The sequence below is a fragment of the Gambusia affinis genome, linkage group LG02, assembly GCF_019740435.1.
Source record: "Gambusia affinis linkage group LG02, SWU_Gaff_1.0, whole genome shotgun sequence".
Classification (NCBI taxonomy): Eukaryota; Metazoa; Chordata; class Actinopteri; order Cyprinodontiformes; family Poeciliidae; genus Gambusia; species Gambusia affinis.
In genome coordinates this window covers 17836820-17863219 of record NC_057869.1, presented here as the reverse complement: position 1 = coordinate 17863219, position 26400 = coordinate 17836820, and the positions used below count along the sequence as shown (strand labels likewise).

General features: G+C 37.3%; 1 long non-coding RNA gene across 1 annotated transcript in view; it reads right to left on the bottom strand.

Moving 5' to 3' along the window:
* Window positions 1-25968, bottom strand: part of LOC122821814 — a 94392-nt gene extending 68424 nt beyond the window's left edge. Inside the window, exon 1 of the long non-coding RNA XR_006369068.1 lies at window positions 25925-25968. This is a non-coding gene — a long non-coding RNA (uncharacterized LOC122821814). The remainder of the gene's footprint in view (window positions 1-25924) is intronic.
* Window positions 25969-26400: the final 432 nt, after the last annotated feature.

Below are 26400 nucleotides of genomic sequence, written 5' to 3'. Positions count from 1 at the left end.
TTTTAAACTCATTCCACCCATAATTTTAGGTCTGTTTGGATTTTATTAGTTGACACAAATGTATATTCCTCTTATAGTTCTTCTCTTTCAGGATGAGGTTTCATTTATTTTTTTGTCAAGGAAAAAATATTTTTGTCAACAAAAATGTTGACAAAAATCTTTTTTTTTTTTTTTGTTAACATGCAGGCAATGCAGAAAGACCCTGTGTCAGGACCCAAACCCAGGACACATGTATTTGGACTCTAAAGGAGTTGGCCAGAGAACCCAGAGAAAGCACATGTATGTACAAGGAGAACATGCAAACTCCAACCAGGACTCGACCTAGAACCTTCTTGCTGCAAGGAAAAAGTTCTACCAACTGTGCCACTGAACCCTGTTAGGTACGAATCAAACAGAGTGCAGCTCAAGGACCCCTTATGATGAGTTATATGTATGAAAACAATGTTCCCTTGCCTAGAACGCAGGTCACTGGGGCCTCATCTGGAGCAATGCCTGGAGGTGATGCATGCTCCCAAGCACTTAGTAAGCATGCACTAAGTCCTGTCTCTTCAGTTTTAACCAATGGAGACTGACTGGGTACAGTCGGTCCCCCTTCCCATGGGTGCACCAGTAGTGGGAGGAGCCAAAGCAAAGTGGGATCAGCAGTGACTGAAGGCAGGAGCCTTGGCGGTATGAGCCTGGGTTACAGAAGTTGGCTCTCAAGATGTGGAAAGTTACCACTTTGATGGGGAAGGAGACTGAGCTGGTGAAATGGGTTGCGCAGTTCTAGCTAGGTACAGTCAGACTCACCTCGATGCACAGCTTTGGTTCTGGAACCAGTCTCCTTGAAAGGAGACATTTTTTTTGGGCAGTGCCAAGCAGCAGTTGGCATTCTTGTTGTCCCTGTATGTGTGCAGCAGTTCAGATTACCCACGCTTTTGGAGTCCTTACAGGGGGCAATGGAGACTGCTCCTAGAAGACACTCCTTTATCTTGCTGGGTGACTACTACTTTAACGTGGGCAATGTCAATGACACCTGGAGGTGTGTTGTTGGGAGGAACCCCCCCACACACACACACACACACACACGCACGCACACGCGCACGCACACACACACCCACACACTTCCCATCTGAACTGACAGAGGTGTTTTGATGTTGAACTTCAGATTTCATCATGGCTTGTCAAGCATAAAAGTGTCTATCTGCACTTTTAGACATCTTAGACCAGGGTTTGTCTTTGCTGATTTTGTCTACTGCATTTACATGGTTTGGACACTTGGGTAAAGAGAGGAGCAGAGCTGCCAAATGACCAGTACCTGTTGTTGAGTAGGATCTGATGATGAGGGAGGATGCTGGTCAGACTTAGCAGCCCCAAGCGTATTATTAGGAATGTGCCAGGCACATCTGGCAGAGTCTCCCATCTGATTGATCAACAACTCTTCAGGCAGAGGCTTGAACACGTCCCAGGGGAAGTGAGGAGCATTCCATTCTAGTGGGCCATGTTCCATTCCTCCATTGGTCAAGTGACCAGAGCTGTGGTCACAAAGTGGATTTTGTCCATCATGTTGGCAACCCTTAAACCTGCTGGTAGGGACTGGTGATAAGGGATCCTGTCAAGTTGAAGAAGGAGTCATATTGAGTGTTTTTGGTCTGTGGGATTGCAGAAGTAGCTGATGGATACTGGCAGTTCGAGCAGAATATGAACTGGACACTCGCTGAGGCAACAACTCTGACATTGGAGGAGTTGGTGAGGCCAAACTCTTATTTTCAGATTATAATTAATTATGGCTCTGTGAGATGCTTAAAACCTGGCATACCTTTTCATAGCCTAATTTCCCTTTAAACTTCCCCAAAACTTCATCCATGACTTGCCTGCTTTGTTGATTGGTCTTCATAATGTGGCTTGATTTGCTAATGTTAACAAACAAGCTTATGATTCTTTCAGAAAATAGCTGTCTATATATAAACTTCTGAGGGCAATCGGTTACATGTGTGTGTAAAAGTCCCTGAATATATATATAGAAGTTGAACACCACTGGTAGAACAAAAATAAAAATCATGCAGAATTGTCCTTCACAACTATGCAAAAACATTCATTCACAAAACATTCTCCAAAATATATTAAAGTTTGTTTTGATAATGACAAAATGTGAAAATGTATCCAAGATAGCAAATACTTCTGCAAGGCAGTTGAGTGATTATTTTACTCCCAGCTCTACATCATAACTCCTCCTGAGCTAAAATATGCTTTTGAGATTATGTATGGCACAAATGCATTGCAATTCATCAACAATTATTTCACAGCACTGAAGTAATTGTTCAGATCCTAGACCAAGGTCAACCTTAGTCCTTATGAAAAGTGAAAAAAAAAAACTTAATTTTTGCTTTGCTTTGACAAAGACGTTGCAGATCCACATGTTCTGATGATTTTTGACCTAATAAAAGGCGAACCCAGAAAGATCCGTTTGTGAGTGTGCTTTTGCAAGGGAGGTGTGTGTTGAGTGCTTGACAGAGCCAGAGGTCATCCTGAGAATTGTAAAATCTCCATGGATACCTGGCAGATAAGGATCATTATTATCGCAATAACGATGAGGTCCTACTGTACATGTAGAACATTTTACATAACTTAGTTCAAATCAGCCTCCAATTTCCCCAGCTTGTTGTTTTTAGACAATTTTTAAAAAGAAAGAAAAATCGACAACGTTTTTAATGTTTAATTTTATCTCAAGAGGTCTCTATCACAATTTGGATTTTTTTTTTTTTTGATCATTTACAGATTTTATCATTTAGACCTTTACTTTTTTTCTCCTTCACAAAAATTTAAGTTTCTTTAACAGATGTTGTTGCAATTCTAGTGGAGGAGATTCAACTCTTTGCATAATAAACTGCTTTGTAATTTTTCAATCTTGCATATTTAATGACATGGAGAAAATCTCTTTGCTTCGCATATTACTGTGTAAGCCAGCGGGCAGCATTTGTTACCTTCTATTCTTCCATTTAAAAATTTCTTGCAGTCTATTTGCTTTTCACTGCATATGTGAATTTTAAATAAGCGGTTTGAGGAATAATCGGAAGCCTGGTGATCTTGCCGTTTGTAAGTGGCCTCTTTGGATGAACTGTCACTGCTGAACAAAGATGTGCATGTGTGAACTGCACAGAATAATTAATACAGCCACGCTGTCGTATAGCGGCAGGGCTGCTATTTCACAACCCTGATGACTAAACACCAGAGAGATAGGGGAGCCGAGAGGAGCGCTTGGAACAATATTTTACTCATTTGGATCTGCTCGACGCTACAGTCGTTGCACCCAGTGAATCTGTCAGGCAGCACCATTTCCCCAAGAACAGCTGCTATTTATCTGATTTTCCCATTAAAGTTGACTCATGACTTTATTGTACAGGCTTTGGCAGAGGTGCTGCATACCTCGGTATGTCTCTGTAAAACAGCTGAGGGTTGGCTGCTCTGATGTTACTGGATGTCCAAACATGTAACAACTTCTCTCTACTTTCCTAATGTTCAGGTTTATGTTAAAAGATGGTGTTGGATCAATGTTCTAAAACATTCTTTTCTGTACTTGTTAAACAACCTTATCTGGAGTTTTTTTGTTTTGTTTTGTTTTGGGTTTTTTTATTTCAAGCACAAGTGAAAGACACCATATTTTGACTGATCTCAAGTTCTCATCAAACCTGTGTACAAGAACAGTATGTAAGAACACCCTTAGCAATGTTTTAATCCTTAGAGGTGAAGGACTTAGGAAATCTTGCTAATTTCACAGATGGTTTAAAATAGATTAGTGTGGAGTAGCAGCTCGCAGAGAAAGGCTGACCCACCAGGCTCCCTGTGCAGCTGCCAAAACGCTGTGCCTGATGCTCAGAAGTGCCTTCCAAAAGTCCTGCAAGGTTAAAGTCAAACTTAGGTATCTTGAAGCACCATCCTTTTTTTTTTTTTTTTTGCTAACCATTATTGTATCTTTAATGGACATTTGAAAAAATCTGTGTGCTGGTTACCATTTGAAAAATGTCCCTGCTATACTTTTATTCTGTTTTTAAATGTCTTTGAAAATTTAACTTTGATTTTTACGATTTGCTGTCATTTTTTATATGCTGTATTAGTTGGAGCCATGGGAAATTTTCCTTTTCTACTTGTAGTCCCAATGGAAACAATTCCCTAGAGGACAAAGATCTTCTCTTGGAACTAAATGCACAATTTTGGCTAAAGGCACCCATTCTTGCTTGATTCTTTTAGTCTGTTTTTTTTTTTTTTTTTTTAGATATTTAGTACAATGCATCCAAAAGCCATTTTTGTACAGGAATAAAGGAGTGAATCAGACTCTGCATGGTGTTTTGGACAGGCCAAGCCTGCTGTTAGACTTGGTCTATGTCCGAGTAAGCATGACACAACTCTGGCCTTCCTGAAAGGACCCAGCTTGGAGTTAATGCGAAAAGACAATTGCATAGGGTGAAAAACTCAACATGGTTTTGTTCTACTTGTCATTCTTTGGAGCATAGTTGGGAGCAAAGCCTAGGAACCATCTGAATGTTATTTGTGCTTTTTGACCCATATTCAGCACTGCTCTCACAAAGCCCTTGTGAGAGGGTTGAAACAATGGGGAGGCCCTCTTAGAAGAGGGACAGGCCTTAGCATCAGCCAAACCATCTTGGACCTGCTTCACTGAAATTGTTTGTTCCCCAAAAGGCTGACATCATCGAACAGCTATTGGTGAACTTAACCAGTGAAGGAAAAAAAAAAAAAAAAGGCAAAATTTTCTTAGGAGTTATATTATTAGTAACAAAAAACAAAATAAAAACATTCTCAGAGAATATATGCATAAATTATGAGATTGTATACAAATAATATATATTTAATATTGGCATAGAAAATGACTAATATGTAATATTTTGTTCAAATGTTAAAGTGTAATTATTTTTGTACAAATTAAACATTTTGGAAATCCACATTTTTGAGAATGTATTTTGCAAAATGTTACATCTCATCACTTCTTTTCAGTGCATTTGTCTCCTAAAGCATTTGACTGTGTGAAGAATAAATTTGTAATGGTTTTTCTTGCATCGCTGCTCTCTGCTTTTTTGAAGAATTTATCCAAATAAAGGTTTCTTTTTGAAATATGTGTTATTCTCTCAAAGCCATCACTGAGCCCTCTCATGCATATGTGAATTACACACCTTTATGAATATGTAAATGTTGCGAGAATGCCTCATTAATTAGTAATTCATGCATTTTTCACAAGCCCGATACTTGCCAGTGCAGTAGATGATTTATCAACCAGAAGTTAAAAAAGGGGATTCATCATCACGTTTTCAGATTTTCTGGGCTACATCTGTAATTTTTGTAATTCATTGAAAATGATTTGTCTTTATGGTTGTATCTTCGCAGCTGTCTCATAATATCACATTTATAATGTCAGATATGCTATTTGGAATGTTTGAGTGCACTTATAATTTTAATGGGCATATTTCTCCATGTAGATGTTTGCTTACAGTTTTATGTTCTGGGTGAATAATTTGAATGTAAATAGGTATGCGGTTTTAAACAGCAATAGTCAGATTTATTTGGTTATATTTAGTTGAAGCCATACAGATGGAAAAAAGATTTCATTAAAGCTAATTTGGACATTTGATATTCTGAAAGACAGAAGTGGCGACAATGTCTGTATGAATGTAGCAGGCCCAAGCAAATTCAGTATCAACACAATGGAACAAACGAAGCTGAGATGCACGTAGACATCATGTGGAACATAGCAGCCATAACTCTGCCAGGATTGCTTCCAACTAAAAACTAGAAAAGTCGTTGCAGATGAGATAAGACCAACATGAGAACTTATTGACTTAGGTATGTCCAGTGGTCTAAATATCCATACCATAACCCAAACTGCAAGCACAATTAACTGAATACCCATTGGCTAGCATCATGAACTGGAATTTTGTGAAAGTGAAGAATAGTGTAATCTGGACTGGCCAAAAGAGAAGTAAATAATTCATGTTTTGAGGACTTGAATAGCAGCCACACACAACCTTCTGATTACCTACAAACAAGACTTTGATACAGTTGAAAAAGTTTGGAAAAATATTGTCCTCATATGCATATTTGTTTTAGTTTAATCCAGTAGCATGCCTTTAACAATGTGGTTCTACAGCACAACTTATTTCCATGCAAATTCAGTTTGCTTGTGTGTGTAACAAATTTTATATACAACATATAACATTATACGCAGTTAGACAGATGAAAGTATCCACTATCTAAGGGAAATTGTGGTTATTGACAAGTGCTATTTTTTGTCTAAATATATTTGAGTTTTTAAAACGGCAGTGAGAGAGGCTTACTAGTGTTAGAGGTTATCTTAAAAAATACAGTTAAAAACGTAACTAAACATTATTATGAAGAACTTTTTTTTCACACCAAACCTATTAAACATTTCACTAAAAATGATTATTGTCATTCTAATAATGCAGAATAATACTGAATAATTTTGATACAACTCTGAAGTGGGGATTTGTATCTTATTTTTCTGTGAAAACACAGACATGAACTTGAATTTTTCCACTGTGTGGCGGTTTTCTTATTACTGCGTTTTACCCTAACAAGTTAAGTGTTATTCCATATATTTATGCAAAGCAGTTCTGCAGTCCTGAACCCTCCCCTCATTCACACATTAGCTGAAGAGATTGACATAGTAATAAACTGATGTTAATTAGATGCACTTTGAAATTCTCCATTCTGCTCCTCTTCATGCCCTGGTGGAGCTGGTGGCTTATTAAATCATTTGCTGCTCTTGGGTGATCTTCTTTTGAATCTTGGACTTACCCTCCGGGCACAATTTATTTTTATTTCACAAAAATTTTACCAGCAAATTTTACATTAGTTCAAGAGAATTATAAATCATTATTACACAGGCAGACACTTCAAACATTTTAAGAGCTTTCTGCTCGATGAGGCATCAAAGGGGATGTTCTCACTGATGACTGTTTCGCTGGCAAATGAGCGCTGAGGCTGGACTGATTATGTTTTGTATGTGGTCCACCAAACGGTGTCTGTGGAACATATGTTTACAAGCTTTTGTTCACGGCACAGTTTGAGTCGTTCTGAATAAATGGAAAAGGACCTAAAAGTTACAGCAAATCCCATTTTTTTTATTTGTCCAGACAAAGGGGAATATTATGTGTCAACTTCACTAAGCACACATTAAAGAAAGGCCAGACAATTTGAATACGTAGTTTGAAGAAAACACACAGACTTGATCTAAACTGAATGCAATTCGGTTGGAATTTCTGAAATATTTTGAGACAAATGCATCACTAATGTTTACTGTAATAAACATCAAGTTGACTGATTTGATTAACAATATAGCATCTGTGCTGTTTTAAAGATAATTTTCTCCTTTTAATCTCTGTGAGTTGTTTTTATTTATAAAAACTAATAGACTCATCTTTTAATTTCTGAAGACTAGTTTCATAGATGTTCAAATTTTTCTTTAAATTTTGTCCAGCAAGTTCTTCTGACATTGTCCCTAAATTTTTTGCTGATTTTGTCATTAATTTGCTGTATTCCAGCTTTCTAAGTGGTTTCCATTGTTTGCTTGTTTTGCTCTTTGAATAAAAAAAAGTAAGTAGATGTTTTTTGTTTATCTTATCTTCTCTGTCAGTGAAAAAATGCCCATTAAAAACCGCTGTAATTCTGTCTTGGGAAGCAAACCACTTTCCACATATATGTGGAACACTTTAATGTCGGTGCTGAAGCTGGTGACTAAGTAACCCATTTTCAAAATTGTCACAAATTGTCAAGTCTTTTTGTCCCATACAGTTTTCATGCGTTTAACGCCGAGTAAGGACCTGACCACTGTTTCCATAATGATCTGATACATGAAACCTTAGCAGCTTCTGTGTTGTTTTCACTGACAGAGAGAGAGAGTTGGGCAGTCTTCATTAAAGATCACAAGTCACTTCAGTGACATAAACACACACACATAATTTCATCTGAAGACTAGATAGAGTTTTAGTAAACCCTCTGATGTGAACCAGTCAGGTCATTGAGTGATTGGGTTTATTAAATTTACTCAGCCAAGAAAAGAAGAAACTCCCTCACATTTCAATTAATTACTGTACAATTAGTTCCTCAAACAGCTGATTAGCGTTTGACTCCCAGAACTAGGTTGATGCTCTCTATTGTTCTCCTGTAATTAGAAGGCTTACTCAACAGTCATTGAACCAGTGTGTATGTGAGATTCAAGAGAAGCAATGCATAATGCCATTGTTAAGGGATCATGTGCTGCCTGTGGCATGACAGACAGAACAGAAAGCGGTCCTAGTATCAATTACTGCAGCATTATTAGTGTGGCTTTGTCTCACAGTCCCCACAGAGCTACAGAAAAAAGTCAGCTAGCTCAATTACCCTCCACCCAGAGGTGACAAAGCCTTTTGATTTGCCCTGCCTTTTAAATATCTACTGTAATTCTAATGTATCTCATTATGTCGCGCTACCTCAGTTCTGGGGTGCAGATCTTAAACGCCCCGAAAGATCACAGAAAAATTCAGAATACTTGGACGTAATGTGCTGTGTGCAATCAAAATTAATTCAACTGCATCTGCACTGAAACAGTCTCAAAACCAAGCAAGCGATTACTTTTTCACTACAGACAAGCCTTGCTCATTCAGCCACTATATGTCTGTTTAATAGAGAAAAACTAAGATATTTAACATTTTATGTGTCATTGTGAATTTCTCTGGTTTTATTATAAATCTTATGAGTATATACTGTAGGAAAAAATACAATTGAAAAAAGGATTCTTTTTTGGGGTTTAAATTTGTAGACATTAAAAGCAACGAATAAGAAGAAAAAAAGCTGAAGTCAAGAAAAAATATTGCACAGTTTGAGAAATATATATACACAAACTTTGCAAATAACTTCTCATTTATTTATGAGGTAGTAGTAAATATAATATGAAAAACAAAAAAAGAGAAGGCAGAATTGGAATAAAACTGGAACCAATTAATTTATCAGTGTATTGGTTTAGAGTTGAATGCAGGGAATTTTGTTAGAAGATTTGGTAGCCTGTTTTTTCTGTTAAGAAAATAAATGCACTTTTCAGAAAAAAGACATTTGACTCACTTTTCAAAAGGTATTTTGCACAGAGATAGACTTGATTTAATTACTGTTATATTCAAGTTTTAAAAGTTCGCTGTAGTCTTGACACGTTTAGTGAGTTGGTGACTTTTGAAATCACTGCAGCAGATCTGACCATCTGTTTTTAATAGGAAAAAACCAAATCCGGTTTACATTACCACTCGGCAAATGTCTTCAAGTGTTTTCTGTCTCCTATATTAAGTATTAGTATACTCAATAGCTGTGGAAGAAAATTCTAAATTAAAAGTTGTGTAATTCAAACAAATATCTCAACTGTGTGGAAACATAAATTCCAGGACATAGAGTTAATATGGTGTAGATAGAATATGCAGTATGAAAGAAAGTGACAAGAATAGCATTGATAAAATACATTCAGAAAATCCAGAGAGATGAACAAAGAGTAGGAAATGCCTTCTGTATATTAATTTCTTGGAAAATCCTATAATCTAAGTTTTTATATTGTTGCATTTTGTTGAAGACAACAATTTAAAAAGTCCCAACTGTTTGCCATTCAAAGGAAAAAATTTCAAGTAAAAGATTTTATACATTCCCTGTAGTTACAGACACATGTGAAGTTGCTGAGGTACGTGTGTATTTTTAACTTTTTAATTTGAACTAAAACTTATTGCTTAAACAGAAATACAACCAATTGTATCATTAATCCTGCTTTTCACATAAACTCTTCTGAAGGATGCAGGAAAAAGATCTGTCAGTTTTTAGACTCTTCTACTCTGGAATCAGCTTCCCTTATTTAATGCTGTGATTTTGATGTTGTGCTTTAAAAAAAAAAAAAACATTCAGAAATGGTTTAACTGTGGTATTTGCTTTTACTGCATAATTTGTCATAATGAGCTATTGTAAAATGCTTAGCCCTTTTTTAATGAGTGTTATCTAGTTTTACTTTCATTGTATTTAATATATTTTGAAATCTAATTCATGGTGAACAAAAATTTAAAATTTAACCCAGTCAGATGGTGCTTCTCCTTCCAAATGATGCCATTACAGCACTGTTCGGAAAAAAATCTAACAAATAAACAACCTGTCATGTGCTACTGGTGCAACAATGAGCCCTACTTTTTTTTTTGGTGTGCACAATATGAAAGGTTGCTTTCATGCCAAAGTGCCTGGTTTATTTTCTTGTTGCCTTTTTTGTCTCTGCATTGACAAAGATTTTTAAAGACAAAGAAAGAAGGTGAGAGATCGAGAAGTATTTCATTACACACTCTACTTGTAGACTCAAAAGTAATGTAGGTTATGCAGCTAAAGAAACCAAACCCGTTGAAAAGCAATACCCTGAAATAAGGGCTGTACATGTGGTTCGAAAGACCAAGAAGTAGACTGACGGGCAACTTAAAATGTGCTACTTCACTTTGCATTAAAGTGTACAATATCGGGGTAGGGAGCCAAAGTGAGACCAAATTTCAGCAAATGCTGGTCAGGCTTGGAGCGATGGATCACTTACCGAAAGGAATCAAAGTCAGTGGCAAAAGATCTGATCTGGAGTAAAGCCCAGAAAGAAAAGTGTGAAACCTGGGGAAAGAGGGGCTCTCATTGAGGAAATCCATTACTACTGGTGAAGCCAGGAAGCATGAAAGGAGCTGTCTTGTTAAATTGGCTGCTTGATAAAGGATGTCTTTGGCTAGGGAGCCACTCATCGTCATCACTAGTGACACCAGACAGAGGAAGGAGAGAAGTATTTGAAATGTTGAGTCACTGCAGTTCACTCTGTTTCGCTTAACCTATTAAACCTCTAGAACTCCCTCACTGTCTGTCAGATAAAAAAAAGGGGGTTTCTCTATCCTGTTTTAATAGCACAGAATAAACTTGACACAATGTATTTTTTTCATCTTAAGATATTTTTCAAGTTTACCAAGCAACTGCAAAAATCAAAACAAGCTAAACCATGTTCCTATACAGGACCCACATAGGCAGGAAGCTGCCACAAGTGGACCGAAAGGGAAAGCAAATAGCTCTGTATGTTCTACTTTTAAACTGAAGTAAAAGAAAAAATACTTCACTGAACCTTGTTAATATTATTTATTGATGTGAAAAACTTCAACAAGTCAGTTTATACATGGTCCATACCTTAGTTTTACGGTATGTTAGGCTGAGGCAGTGGGAGTTTTTAACGACAATGTGCCAAAGCCATGCTTACTTTATAAGGCAGGAGAGAATGTTTTTTAACTGAGTTATGATATGGGCTGCATAGTGGCACAGTTAAGAAATAAGAAAAGAGCGCCTTACTTTATTAACAAATTCACCCCTTTTATTTATCATTAGAGGACATTAACATTCAATCTTCAAAGTTTTTTAAAACAACAACTCTGGCAGGTAAAAGTAGTTAACAAGCCAAAAAAGTCTGATGATCGTGTTGCCATTGCCTACAGTAACTTTGCATTGACCTTCACCGTGTCTCCTGTGTACAGTATGCATTTGATTTTGAAAGATTGGTCTTGGCAATGCCTCTTGTGGACCAAGGTGAGTGGCATCAGGTATGTTGAACCTGCAGTGTATGACCACTGACCCTTTAATCGTCTTGGCTCACTTAAGCTGCTGGTGGATCCCCCAGTAGATTTGTTTTTAATGCGCAGTGATTTTTTTTTCCCCCTCCTCCTCCTTCCAAGCCACCCTTTTTATCTTCTTCCTGCTGCGTGGCTGAAACCCCGGCGAAGCTGGGACAAGCCTCAAATCCCCTACATCAGGTCAATCAGGAAAATACAGCTTTAATATATCCTGAAACATAATGTATCTACTGTAATGATATATCAGAGTTTTGACTCCTACTTGGTGCTACTGCGAATATCTGAAAAAGAATATGTTAAGTATTCCACTTCTGCATATTCTCGTATGCTCACTTTCTTTAACAGTTTTTCATAGCACTTTTTTTTTTTTTGAACAGTTGTATCATTTTATTTAACAATATGCTATGCAAAAAATTTTACTCACATTTAAATAATTTAAAACTGGGTAGAGAATGAAACCTAAAGACCTCTAATTACATGTGGTTTATTCATATTACTTATGGTAGGCCTACTGTTTTATATAACAAACAACAATAATTATATAATAAAAACTAAAAAATAATAATGTATTTTTTAAGGCAAAGTAAATTTGAAGAAAAGCTGAATTTAAAATTATCTGTTCATTGCCTAGACAATTATATACACCCTTTAAAGTTGTTTATATTTCATCACATTACCACCACACACTTCAATATGATTGGAATTATGTAGATATAGTAGTGAATAATCGTGCAGCAGAGGGGAAAAGAAACTTAGCATTAACTTTTTTTTTTTACAAGTAAATTTCTGAAAGTGGTGGTCACCCTGAATCATGACTTTGCACAACCATGTTTTGCATCAATTACAGCTGCAGGTTTTGGGGTACGACTCTCCCAGTTTTGCTGACCTGCAGACAGATTGTTGGCTTTTTTACAGAGCAGCTCAAGTTCAAGTCAGAATAGATGCAGAACATATGTGAAAGTCAATTTTAAAATCTTTGCCATGGTTTCTCAAGTGAATTTGCATGTGAGCTTTGTCTGGACCCGTTAGCCGTCTGGTGTGTGTGTTAAATTTTCCATCTCGGATCTTCCAGGTATCCTTCAGAGGACACAGTGGGACTGGCTACTGAGACTTCGAGGGTGGTGCCAGCACACGTGCATGTGATCAACTAATCAACCTGTGCATTTGAGGAACTGGCAGTCAGTCCATTGATGCTTGCGTGTTGAACCTTGTGGTAAACCTAAGCCATCTGTGAGCACTCATGATTTTCATTGTGGCCTCTTCTAAACCTCTTGTGTTTTTTGTCCTTTTGAAAGGACACCCTCAATCTTAGACTCACTCCTTCTTTTTGGGGATCTAAGGTCTCGAGGGGTGTTCTCAGTTTTCAGTCCATCCCGATCAGGTTCTTAGAACAATGCCCTTTGTTTTACAACTAACAGCAAGATTTTGTGGACTGCATGGCTAATAATTATCCTGCAGGCAGAGGGTACCCCTGAGTATTAAATCTCTGATTCTCCAGATATATTAGGGATATTTTGTCTCTGGTTCAACCACTGATTGTCCCGGTCTGCCATGTTAGAATGATGGCCATGAATCGGTAAGTTTGAAGTTATTCTACAGTCCTATGTTCCATAAGGTGTTCAAAGTTAAAATTATAAACTAAGCACACTTTAAACTTTACAACTGTTTTTCTGGTCTTACATTTTCCTGGTCCTAATGATGTTTGTTCTCTTGTGATCTCTAACAAAACCCCCCACATGCTTTTGTAAGACACTATCCAAGTTGTTCTGCAGTACTCAAACCTAAAACGTTTTTTTTTCCTTTGCTTTCATTGGTTCATCGGTCAAATTAAAATTTGGAAGTCGCCATGTTGATCCTCCTCGTTCCCTGCACAGAGAGCATAGTGTAATTTTCTTGTGTGCTAAGATTTTCGCTGGGGAAACATTTTAATTATGACTGTTGAAAAATGTTTATTGTAAAGCACAACACTTGCATTTAGAAAGGGGAAGCTGAGACTTTTTTAAGGAGAGAAACGACAAAAAGAGGTATTGTTGTTGTTGGGTGTAGGTCTGTACTAATGGGTTGCTGCTCCCAAGAACATTCCATGTTGTCACATAATACTATTAGTCAGTTTCCTGTTGGAAGTGCCAGTCTAAAATGATGCAGTGTGTTTGCAAAATTATAGTGGTGAATGTGTATTTGTTTTCTTTATTGATTCTCGGCATCGGCTCCTCTAAGAGTCCCATTCTGAGCACCTCTCCTGTGTTTATAGCCTAAATATACTGATGCAAAACCAAAGACAGTATTTTCTTTAAATGTAAAATACAAAAAATATGCATTTATATTTAAGAACACTTGGAACAAAATATGACATGTCTCATATGCTGGGAAGTGGGACTGCTATTAAAATCTTTTATAGGTTTCTATATGATATGCAGGAAAACTGTAATGTGCAAAAACTCTGCCAAAGGAATAACTCATCTATGTTCTGCTTGAAATTGTAAAAAAGAATGACTCCCACTGGATGTCTCATACAAAAGGCCTTGGACACTATACTATTTGTGTAAATTTATGCTTTGGTTGATATAAAACTGTATGCTGAATGAAAAAGAGGAAAATAACATGTTGGGGGGGAGGAGGGTTATATCTGCTAAGCTTGCAAAAAATTTATATGCTCCACAAAATCAGGACATAAACAGATCATTTGTGGCATTTAAAAAAAATGAAACACATTCTTGTTTTTCTTTCTGAATATGAATAATATGGGAAGACTTTTTTAGTGTTATTGAAATTCAACCTTGATGCTCCAGTAGCACGTGTTTTTTTTTTTGTTTGTTTTTTTTTGTTTGCTCGTTACTACAGCTAAAAGTTTTGTGAGGGTTTTAGACATTACTCTGTACCCTAATACAACACACTTGTGCTTTTTAATTAAGTTGACCTCTTTTCAGAAAAATGCAAAAATAAATAAATAAATAAAAATCAGTCACAATATTTTCTTTTGCAACCTGACATCAAACAAAAACCAATTAGAGAACTTTACAAGTAAGTATGCATTCAAGGGATCAGTTGTGTGGCATATTTGCTCAATCTGCACACATATAACATGCAATAAATCAGTAAAGGGAAAATATTCTTAAGCATTACGCGGGTTCAAAAAAGTATGAATTGGACTTGGCCCTGTTCAGCCTTAGGGGTCAGTAAACAGGCAGTAGAGACACTAATTAGGAATAGAAAACTTGGTGACTTAAAGTAAAACATAAACCAACTCATATTCCTAAGGAAGGAAAGTACTTTGAAATGATGTTAAAGGATGCATAAGACCTTTAACATCATTTCAACAGTTAAGGTAACAGCTTAACTGTTAAGGTAACAACTATACAAATAACCAGTGAAAGCAGTAAAAAGTTATGATGAAAAATGAGATAAGACGCCCCGATTAACTGGAAGTTATAGGTAGTGCATACTGTGATGCAGAAGCCATTAGTTACCTAAAATCAATCACTTGCTATAAAAATGTTTTGTTTTGTTTTGGGGTTTTTTTCAGTTCTTTTATTTCACATTAACCACCATCACGGTGACTTTAGTACAACTTCATGACAATCATTCACATAAGCATGAAGGTAAAACTCACTACTGTGCAAGGAGTTGCAGCCAAATTTGTGGAACAAAACTAAAGGTTTCAGATTTGTACCTTCAAAGTCCTCTCACCCATATTCTTTGCGGAGTTGCACAATGTTCTGAGCAAATCAACTTAAAGGCACAGCTTACAAATTCCAACACCTGCTTCCTAGAGCAGAGCTATTAGAATGTCTTAGATTAATTGCCCTTTAGGTCTGTGCAGTTAAAAAACATCCCAATGAGATTTTTAGCTGTAGTCTCTTTGTACAGAGATTCATTGCTCAAGTAGGAGAATATCCAACAGGACAATGACACACAACATACAGCCAGAACTACAATGCAATGGTTTATAGCAAAGCTTCCACAAGTGCTAGAATTGCCCAGTTAAAATCCCAACCTAAAACAGAATCAGTTGCAAGCCTTGAAAATTGCTTTTCAGGGATATTCTCTAATCCAATCTGACAAAGAAAAATGAATACATGTGCACATGGATACCACAACTTTAAAATTTTTGTTTACAAAGAACAGTAGAGAGTATACACAAATTTTCCCTTTTATGTACTATTTTGATGCGCTGTCATATAATATCCCAAAACAAATAACGAATGTTGTTGATGCAAATCTGAAAATGGAGGTAGACTGATTTGAGTAAAATATCTGACAATTGTTATTATGTTTTCCAGCTAGTGCATTTTCTTTGAATCAGTTAAATCATGACATGTTATGAAATTCTTCTATAATGAAATGCAATAATTTGGGGCAAAATTAGCAACAAATAATGCGTTAAGCTCACTCGCTTTTACTTTTGGGGCATTGTGAGGCACGTCACATGGGACATTACGTATCCAAGTCTAATATGCACTCAGACATAAATTACAAAAGAGCAGGCCACTTACACTTCCCTGTGTTGCCTGATTAACTGTGAATCGTAACATTGTCCCTTAGCGTGCCACGGTAAACAGGGGATCGACATGCAAAAAACATTTTTCTTATTCTGCGTCTGCTTCAAAATTTAATTAGCCTCTTTTTTTTTTTAACCCGTGAACCCACAGCCTCACCCCTGCTGTAAGACGCAGAATTCATTAAGCTGTTTTCTGCCCTCGGATTTTCACACCGCAGCTTTGAACATCTGCACCCTGTCATGTATCATCCCATTCATTTCTACTTAATTTGATCCTAATAAGTGCCTACATGAGGAGCCAGATGTTGCTGCTTCGTCTATGGCACTGAAAGTTTTGTTTGCGAGGAGTTTAGCTCTGTGCCTGGTGGGCAGGGAGGTGAATCCAGAAAACGCATCGACTGTTTGAAATCATTCATTAATATGTAGAATAGTTTTGTGAATTCCTGTTTTCTCGATATTAGTTTTTTACTTGTTAGTGCACACAGAAATATGTAAATATTTGACATAATCCCACAGGACAAGGCTCAAAACTTGTTTTTATTTTATGTTCAATAATTCTATACGAGTTATTTACAAGACAATTATAAAACATGTTTTTATGACACCGTTTTAGAAGACAGTTTAGATTATTGGGCACAGGTTAAAACAGATAGTTATAATATCTTTTTCTAAGGGCACAGTTTGTTTTCTTGGGCGGGGGGGATATGTGTGACATGATGTTCAGTGGGCAGGAGGTAGATTTGATTATGTTCTGTGGTTGGAGAACCCCTGTAAACTCGGCTGCTAATCAGCACCATATGCCAGCCCCTGGCCCCTCATTCTCATCTTGTCAGTTCAAGTGGCTCCTAGACATGGCTCCTGACATGCCCTGGATTCAGCCACAGCAACTAGCAGCCTGGCATGTGCTAATGAGAGAAGTGGTGTGTGCCGAGGAGTCTCATGAACCCCTGAGATGCTGAGGAGGATGGGGTAAAGAAGCCAAAGGCTGAGCCATATGACCCCTCTAAGTTGACCTCTTTACCTGCAGATTGAGCGTTGACCGTGCTGCATCCAAACTCCAGGAATATGGTGTTGGTGTGTGTGGCCTTGTGTTTGATGTATTGTAAGGTCCATTTCTCAAACAATTAGTCCCTTGTGAGGACCCACTGCTTCTTAAAACCTGCTGTTTTTGGGTTAAGAGTTTTAATTGAGTTTAGGTTAGGTTTAGGCTTATAAATAAAAATTGAATGGAAGTCAATGCAAAGTCCCTGTGAGGATAGAAAGACTGTGTGTGTGTGTGTGTGGGGGGGGGGTGCGTGTGTGTGCGAGAGAGAAGTAGAGAGAGAGACAGAGAACTATAAACAAAATACCAGCTGCCTAAAGTATGTTGCCTTCTTAGTGCATCCTACTGCCATGTCGATAACAACATTAATACGATGATGCCATGCTGATATGTTGATTATCATCCATTGGTAATCAAGACTCACACATTAAGTAGTTTGCATGATTTCAAAGAAAACATAAGTCACTTTTTTTCCAGTTCTCTATGGTCCAGTTTTGATGCTCATGCATTCTTTGTTGGTAGTTTCTTTGGTGGACAGAGGTCAAGATGGACGCTGCTTACATGCAGCTCGATAGACAACAATCTAAAATGTTTCTACCAGAAACAATATTATTTTCCTCAGCGACGTGAGCTGCAGTAGCTCATCTATGGGGGCCGGCTTTTGCAATCCTGTGCACTTGCAAGTTACTGCTTGGCTATGACCCCTTTTATTAGGTACTGACCACTGCAGATCAAGAATATCCCACAAAGGCCGTAGTTTCGCAGAAGCTTTAACCTAATTGTTAAGCTGTCACAGTTTTGTCAAATATTTATGTTGTCAAAAATATTCAAACATGCCCCATAATAGGAGATATCACTTCAACTATCAGTAGTCATAGTCACCACTTACTGATGAATGCACCAAACTGTTTGCAAGCTGACAGAGCTCAATTTTATCAGCTCATCTTAACATATGAATGTCATTTTTAAACACGTTAGGTTTTACAATCCATCTTTTTAATTTAAGTAATTTGATTCCAAAGTTGATGAGCATCAGTAACAGGTCACTCTTGCACTGACATAGAACATTCATCAAGTCAATTTATATAACTTCCTTCATTTGAATTTCTATCATTTCAGAGGTCATGCATGGCATCTTGACACGGATCATTGTTACATGGGAGGAAAACTAATCGAGATGTAGGAGGGAGCCTGGGACTTAGGAGAGTCAGTGATCATTCTGTCCAAGAAGGCATCTCTTCCTGTTTAACACCAGGCTACGGCAGCACTATGTCTTATCAGCATCCCCACTGTGCTCCTTTTATGAAAGTTAAAATGAAGAGCACTTCATATTCACAAATACCAGCAGCTATTCCCTCTACAAGCCGTTGTTGTTCAATGCAAAATGCTGACAAAATACCCACGTTGTGATGACTCTGCAGTACTCCAACAATGCAATAAACTCCAAGAGGCCGTGATTGATAGCTGAGATAGAGCTTTCTCTCCGCTCGCAAAGGCTGTTTGTACTGAGTCCCAGTCTGGGGCCGCTGTTGCTTCTCTCTAGCAGTGTTGTCATTCAAAGTGACTGCAGCTTAGTGTATCTGTCAGCTGACTGGTTTCTCATTGTTTTACATGCTTGCAGACTATGCCTGTGAGAGAGAGAAAGAGAGAGAGAGTGCAGGCCCCTCAGGCAAATATCGTGTCAGCCAGCTTTGTTCTACAGGATGCTGGGACTCCCTCCGCTGCTGCTGCTTGGCTCCGCTGCGAGCTAGGGGGAAGTCGGGGAGATTAAATGAAACATCCTGAATCTCATACTTCTTAATGCTTTGTGACATCCACACTCTGCCGAGACTGGAGCCAAATGTGCCGACACAAAAGGAACAGCGATAAAACAAATACAGCCTCTTTAAAACAGACCCTGTGCCAGGAGACATGTATACATCATTTAAACCTATTTTGTATGAGAGAGGTGGGAATTTTTACAATGCCGCTTGTCATAAATCATCTAGGATGCTTAGAGAAACAAACCTCTGTTTTGATTTTTGCCTTAGATGAAATGCATCTCAGCAAAAAAATATGCAGAAGAATAATAAAAAAAAAACACAATCTGTTGGAAAATATTGTTTATTGAATGCATGCTTCTGTTTTGACATGCCTTTTAATAGTATATTAATGAAGGACTTGATACTGTTAGATGAATTATTGAAGAAAGACCAAAGTCCCATGTCAGTCCATTCAAGCCTAGGTCTTGGAAGCAGGGGGGTTGTGTCCCCCGAGAAGAGGACCAAAACCAATCCTTCTTAGAGTCTGCAGTTGTTGAGTTTAGTAAACAAGTCATTATGAATTTGAACAATTCAGAGAAAGAAAAAAAAGCTTTTCCCCACAAGGCTTTCAAAAATTTTACTCTATATGTGTACTAAAAACACAAAAAAAAACAACCCGACCCTATAACACATAAATCAGATAGCACAAAAATACACAGGACCAAGACAGAAACGTGCGTGGGAGGTCGAGTATACTGTGGTGGACACAGAGGGAAAAGAAAAGGAAAGATGACAGTCAGATGCAAAAAAAATCTAACTGTCTGAAATGATCATTATTATTTCATACGCATGCCTTTTCTTTGCCTGAAAAATTTAAGCTGCGGTGGCAGCATCAACACTGCACATGTCAAAGGAAGGCCTGGGGACCACAGATGATTTAAGTGGCAGAGGAGAGCATATGCAAAAACCACATGTGCAACAGCCATCAGTAAACAGTGAATATGCGGTAAACTTGGCAGAACAGTGGTGTTTGTTGTTCTTGTTTCCTTCTAGAGCACAACCAGTTTGTTAAACACTAAACAGTGGACCAAGTTTACTCTCTCTTTTTTGCACTTAAGTAGTCGCCAAATTGTGTGCAACTGACAATACTTATTGTTAACCCAAGTAGCATGTTACACAGATTCATTTGATGATTCACACTTGAACCTAAGCACTGATCTTTATAAAACAATGCATTTTGGAACAAAACCAGGTCCATTTTGATTCTTCAAAAGTTGTTCAGCAGGCTGAATTTTCCTTTTTCTGGCTCTCTTTCCTTTCATATATTGAAGGAATAAAATATTATTAATATTAAATATTAAAATATTACAAAAATGCTAAAACAGACAAAAAGTTGTGCAAACAAGTTTGCTTGCCAAAACACTGAACACCCCTCAGTTTGACTAATAGTGTCTAATTTACAAATGCTTAGCTTAATTCAAAGCACACACTTTAAATCATACATTATGCAAATGACAGAACGTTGTGTTTCCAAATGAGAAATTTCAACAATCCTCACAAACTTCTGTCTTGAGTTTTGATACCCCAGCGCCCAATTATACATCCTTATTGGTGGACCAACGATGCCACGTTCTTTCGGTCAACAACCAATAAACAAATTTGCGTATATTGCTTTATTCTTCAGTCATTAGTTTACAGGCCATCTGTACATGGAAATAAACAAGAAACCTTCTTCTTGCCTGTGTAGGATTCTAACAGTGGTGGAGCCTTTGATCTGTGGTCCTTGATCTATTGGGCTCATGGTGTCATATTGCCCTGTGATATGCCGGATTAATTAGGTGGAACGGGTATTTATCCCTTAAAATCATAATACTAATTTACCCAATGCAATGTGGCGGCTCTGTGGGTGGCAGCTGTGGGTCCAGCTTCTATTAAAAACGCTTAGCCTCCACATCGTCTGATGAGACCCAGCGCTGAATGGATCACAAATCAGCGGAGGCATTCAGCACGCAGAGATGCCAATTATTAAAGAGAATAAATTATGTCAATATTGACATCAGTGTTCTGCTGCTCATTTCAGAGCTGTATTTTGTTTATTTAAGCAAATAAATCATTTAATAAGCTTATTTTATTTTAACAAAAAAAAGTAAAAAAAAAAAGATTTTACTTGGTGTCAGATTCTAATAAAGGTATTATTCAAAACGAATGCAGATGATCCAGAGAGATCAGGGGCGGGAAATATCAACCATTAAAATACCCAAATGTTAAGCAAAAGGAAACAATGAAACACCTGCAATAAGAAAGCAGATGATAAATTCAGGGACAACGTGAACAAGGGGAAGAAAAAGAAAAAAAAAATGAGCGAATCGGCAAACAAGACCGGCCAAACCTTACAATAAAATCTTTCACTGGCTTTTTATGCCCACACCAAAGATAGTGTACATTGTCCATCCCTGTGCACAATTCTGCCGCGCAGGGCCCCTGGTTCCTTGGGCTGAATGCAGCCTGCTCTTGTGCTCTGGACTGTGAATGCTATCTCAGAGCAGCAGTCCCCAGAATGCTGCCTATTCCCACACCCAGCAAACGCCGCCATGGGGATAAGAACCACACAATTGATAGAAAGTGTATTCTTTTCCATAGGACCCCACCATCATGTTAACTCTGTCCGGTACCTTATCAAAGAACAAATGCCTTTGAAAAACAGGGAAACAAAGCACTGGGCTCCATTGTTGCATGGCTTTGCTTTTGACAGGAATAATCTGGCTTTTCCATCACTGAACAAACTAACCTCTGCTTGACGTTTATAGGGACAGGACTGTGCCGGACACCGGCCACAAGCCATCTGCTGTTGTCTGTTGAACGCAGCAGTGCTTTTCATGGCCCAAAGCACACATAATTATGTTTATGTAATAATTTCTGCTGGATTTATAATTTATCTTTGCTTAAGATCTCCCAGAAATATTTAGCATTTGTAAAAGTCACAGAAATAAACTATCTTTTAATTTAAAATTTATTTAACTGTCTGCTGTCAAAAAATAAAAGTCATATTTGATTGAAGAACTCTTTCACCAGTGTATCTCTACACTCACCTCTGCTTCCTTAGCCCCACAGTAGGGTACCATCTACTGGTTGTGAGTGGTACTGCAGAAACGACAAGTATTTTCAGACCTTTTAGCAACTCTTTCCCTGTTCGTCGAAACTGTTTTGCACTTATATTCTGCACAAATAGCTTTTGATTAAGGAAAAAAATACTTTAATTATAAAAAAGTACGTCTTATTTTGTGAGTAGAGAACTCACACAGGACATGTCCTTTAAGTTACAACATAACGTATAAAAAGGTGAATTCATTTGTGGGATACAAAAACCAGGAAAGGTAATTGCAGCAAGGATGTTTGGGCTAATCTTAAAAACTCACTAAAACCCTTTTGAAAAATCCACTTAGTTTGCACAGTGAAATAAACTGAAATACTGAATAAAAAGCATAAATTCACTTAATTCAATGTTTTATGGTTTACAAGACGTCATACTCAGAAAAAGGAGAGGGAATAATTTACTTTTACCCTTGAAATTTACATAGAAAGATGTCAACCACATACAACACTTATTTAATACTTACTAACATAAAAGAGTGGCTTTGCTGTGTAAACACTTAGAACCTGTTTTCACTTTCAACCATTTTGCTGAATATGGGACACTTTCTAATAACACCTATGTTATCTGTAGGTGTTATTGAGGAGGCGACAACATGTTCCCAAACTCAGGAGGAAGATGCCATCTGCATTAAAAATGGATAGATCAGTAGAAGTGTCACTATCCATCTTAGCTCATGACATACAGGACGATAATAATTACTCACTATGACAACCACTGCAAAAAAAAAAAAAGAAAAAGAAAGGGAAAAAGTAGTCTTGATCTCAAAAGCAAATTGATTGGAAAAAAGATGAAAAACGATGCTTAAATAAGGCTAATAAATTATATCACCAGCCATATTTTTCTACATGACTTGAAAAAACATGCAACACGATTTTGCTAAGTTTTGGTTTTAATAAGCAGATCTTAAAAGACTTGGAAAAGTGGGGTTTTTTTCCCCGTTACAAAATGAAACTGAGGTGACACGGATTCAAATTTGCGTAAAACTTGTAAAATGAAAGTGCTCGATTACGGAAGGAGTCAAAGATGATTTCAGAGTAAAGATACTAATTAATTAATTAAGAACACAATGTCAAATACAAACAATCAACAATTTATTTCAGCTATATTTCTGCATATTTTTTAGACAATAAAGTCTTTGCCTTTATAAAGTCTTTGAACATAAATGTTTTATTCTGGTTTATGGTCACAAGCAGGTGTTTTGTTTTTTGTTTTTTTTCCAATAATTTCGTCTGTTCAGATCTCTTACAAAATAATAACACTGACATTCTTCCATTCTTTTTGGTATCCACTGAGTCTCGGTGTGGGCTGCTCTGCATCCTCATTGCCCGAAGGCTGTTTCCCTAATCATATTAATGAGGGAGCGATTCTCCAACCTGGGCTGCAGAGCTGCCGCCTATGCTCAAGCAGTAGTCCTATTTACACTGTACCTATACTAATCTGACAGCCTTGATCAAGGAACAGAAAATAAAACCCCTAAGGCCTCTATTGATCAACCTTGAGTCTTACTCTAACACCGTTGTGAGGGTCTGGTTAGCTATTACAAATGTTAGTGTGTTCAATGAATTATTTCATCAGAAAAGCAAGCTGCATTAAGAATTTATTTTGAAGTAAACTATTTCAAAGGGGTGTCCATACTATATCATCCCAGTTGAACTCAGGGTCTAACAGTGCGGTCAGTTCTTTGTTTATATCTGTAGTTCAGGCCTCAAAGAGCGGCCAGCAGGAAGTATCTAGCAGTCTTTTATGCACTGAGTTGGGATCCTAAAAGACCACTTTCAGCTTTTACTGAATGATTGTGCAATTTCGATCTCTGGAAAATCAACATCCCTTTATTATGTTAATAAATACAGAGGTCGGGATAGTCTGTGTTGGGCAAAATGGCTATCAGGCACAGTGGCACCAGAAGTTCCAGAGTAACTTTCACTTGTAACCTCACAGTCCATCAATGTGGAGCAGCGAACAGCAGAGAAACAAAGCTGGAAACATCATGAGAGAGATAAAGTAACAAAACACAATAAAGCGCAGAGAGTATTTCTTGTAAATAATCTGTAATATAATTACCCGTGCAGACCTGCCTTCTCACTGATTTCCTAAATGTTTACTAATGGAGTCTCCCTCTTAGCCATTCTATTACAGAGAATTGTTGAGTGTTGCCCTGGAGGCTTAAATCTCTCCCACGGCTGTGGGCCTGGTTAATGGATGACCCACTTGTTAGCTAATTGCTGCGGTGTCCCTGAACACAAAGGAAATGTTAAATTATGTTATACTGCTGTTAGATAATGAGCAGGAACAGGAACAGTGCTTTTCTATGTGCACTGAGCACAGTCCCCACAGACCTTACACCTTGCAATTCATGTGGCTACCGCTTTTCGTGTTTTTCCTCTACCTACTTTTGTAAGCAAGAGTACAGTTAAAACTAAATGGCCTATAAATGCATAGAACTGAACAGCGCTATAAACAACATTCCGTCATTTACCCATTCACCATTCATGCACACACACACACACACACACACATTGATGGCGGTGAGCTACATTGTAGCCACAGCTGGCCTGGGACAGTCTGACAGAAGCTGAATACTAAAATATTTTCATCCCACTCTCTGACATTAAATCATTAAATCTTTCATTTTCTGTTTTAGATCAGTCAGGATAACCAACATTATTTATTCACAACCTATTTTTGACATTTTTAAAAAAATTTAAGATTTGCATTATAACTTCTATGTATTTAAACATTTGGGGTGATGATAATGTCATGGTTTTGTAAACTCTCAAAGGACAATTCACAAGTTAAACGGAGGCAAATCTGTTAAGGAACCTTACGGTAAACCTCAAACACACTGCTTCATTGTATAATATCAGGGAAAAATTCTAACATACTAGTGCAAGATATAAGGAGAACATAATCTGGCCCATTCCTGGGTAAAAGTTTTACATACTTGAAGCTGTGGTAGTACATTTGTTACAGTTATATGCAAGTGCAACACGAAGATGCTGGTTGAAGCTGAAAATAAAGTATTAATATCCTAAGAGAAGGAAGTCTGTAAATAAGCTGAAGGGCCATTCATCAAGGAAGACACCATTACCCACTGCTTGCATCTTTGCTAAGCTACCGCACAGTAAATACACACCCTTCATTGTCAATCAGAGAACTTATACTGCCTCCACACATCTGCACAAGGTGGCGCTGTGTGCAGCACATCTACATCTCTGTCCATCAACATTAGAACCAAACCTATTTGTGTGAAGTCAATCTTCAAAGGTTACATCGTTCCAACAAGACAAAGCACTAGCATATCTGTATTTTCAGATGTTATATATATTCCCTGAAAATATTTTAAACAATTTTTTTACTACATCTGCTCACAATATTGGCATATTGGAAAATATGGTCATAAAAATATGGTCATATATGATTATCTAGCAGAAAAACGTTTATTCCCAAAGTTATTAAAAGATGTCAACAAAGGAAGACTTGTCCATTCAGCATTGCATGGGTAAACCAGAAAATGCTACAACAATAATAATCCACACGTCTTGTAAATAAGGCCTCAACATTGACAAAAGGCTAGCTACGGCTAGCACACAGAACTTCCCTGAATGCATTTGGATCTTATGCTTCCCAAGGCAAAAATGCCAAAACAATGCCAAACTGTTTGTATAGCAATGATATGCAAAAAAAAAAAAACACATTATGGTTATGTCCTTAAAGATCTAAAGTGAGAACAGTGCTAATATGAGCAGAACACATGATGCTACTGCTGTCAAAACAATAGCCAGAGAGTCACATTAGATTTATGTTTGAAATAAAACTTGTGTCATTTTAGCATTATTTGGAGCTTACCTTTTAGTTGTGTCTGTCATTTCTTGGCCATTGTCTGTGTCACCAAAACAAGATGCAAGGAAATGACCTCTCAATGAGATGAAGTCTTTCAACAAATGGGTCAAAATATTGAATCCCAACAGATCTAATGAAAAAAACATTTAGTCTAATTTAATGTCAAATTGCGCAAAAACATCAACAAAACATAGACATGTATATATATATAGTAAGTAAATATCTTGGTTGAACCTATTATACCAATTTATGAAAATATTAATTTCTAAATTGTCATCTTAGTAATGTACAGACACAGCTTCTTATTCAGCCTTTTATCCTGAAGAATCCATGTCTCATATTGATTGTCAATTAAAACATACAAATCACAATAATAAAAAAAAAAACAGACTCATATTTTTCTATCAGAAATAACCAATAAACACATTGTAGATCCAGACACCTAGATGCCACAGAAGTAGACTAAAACAACCTTGTCGGCA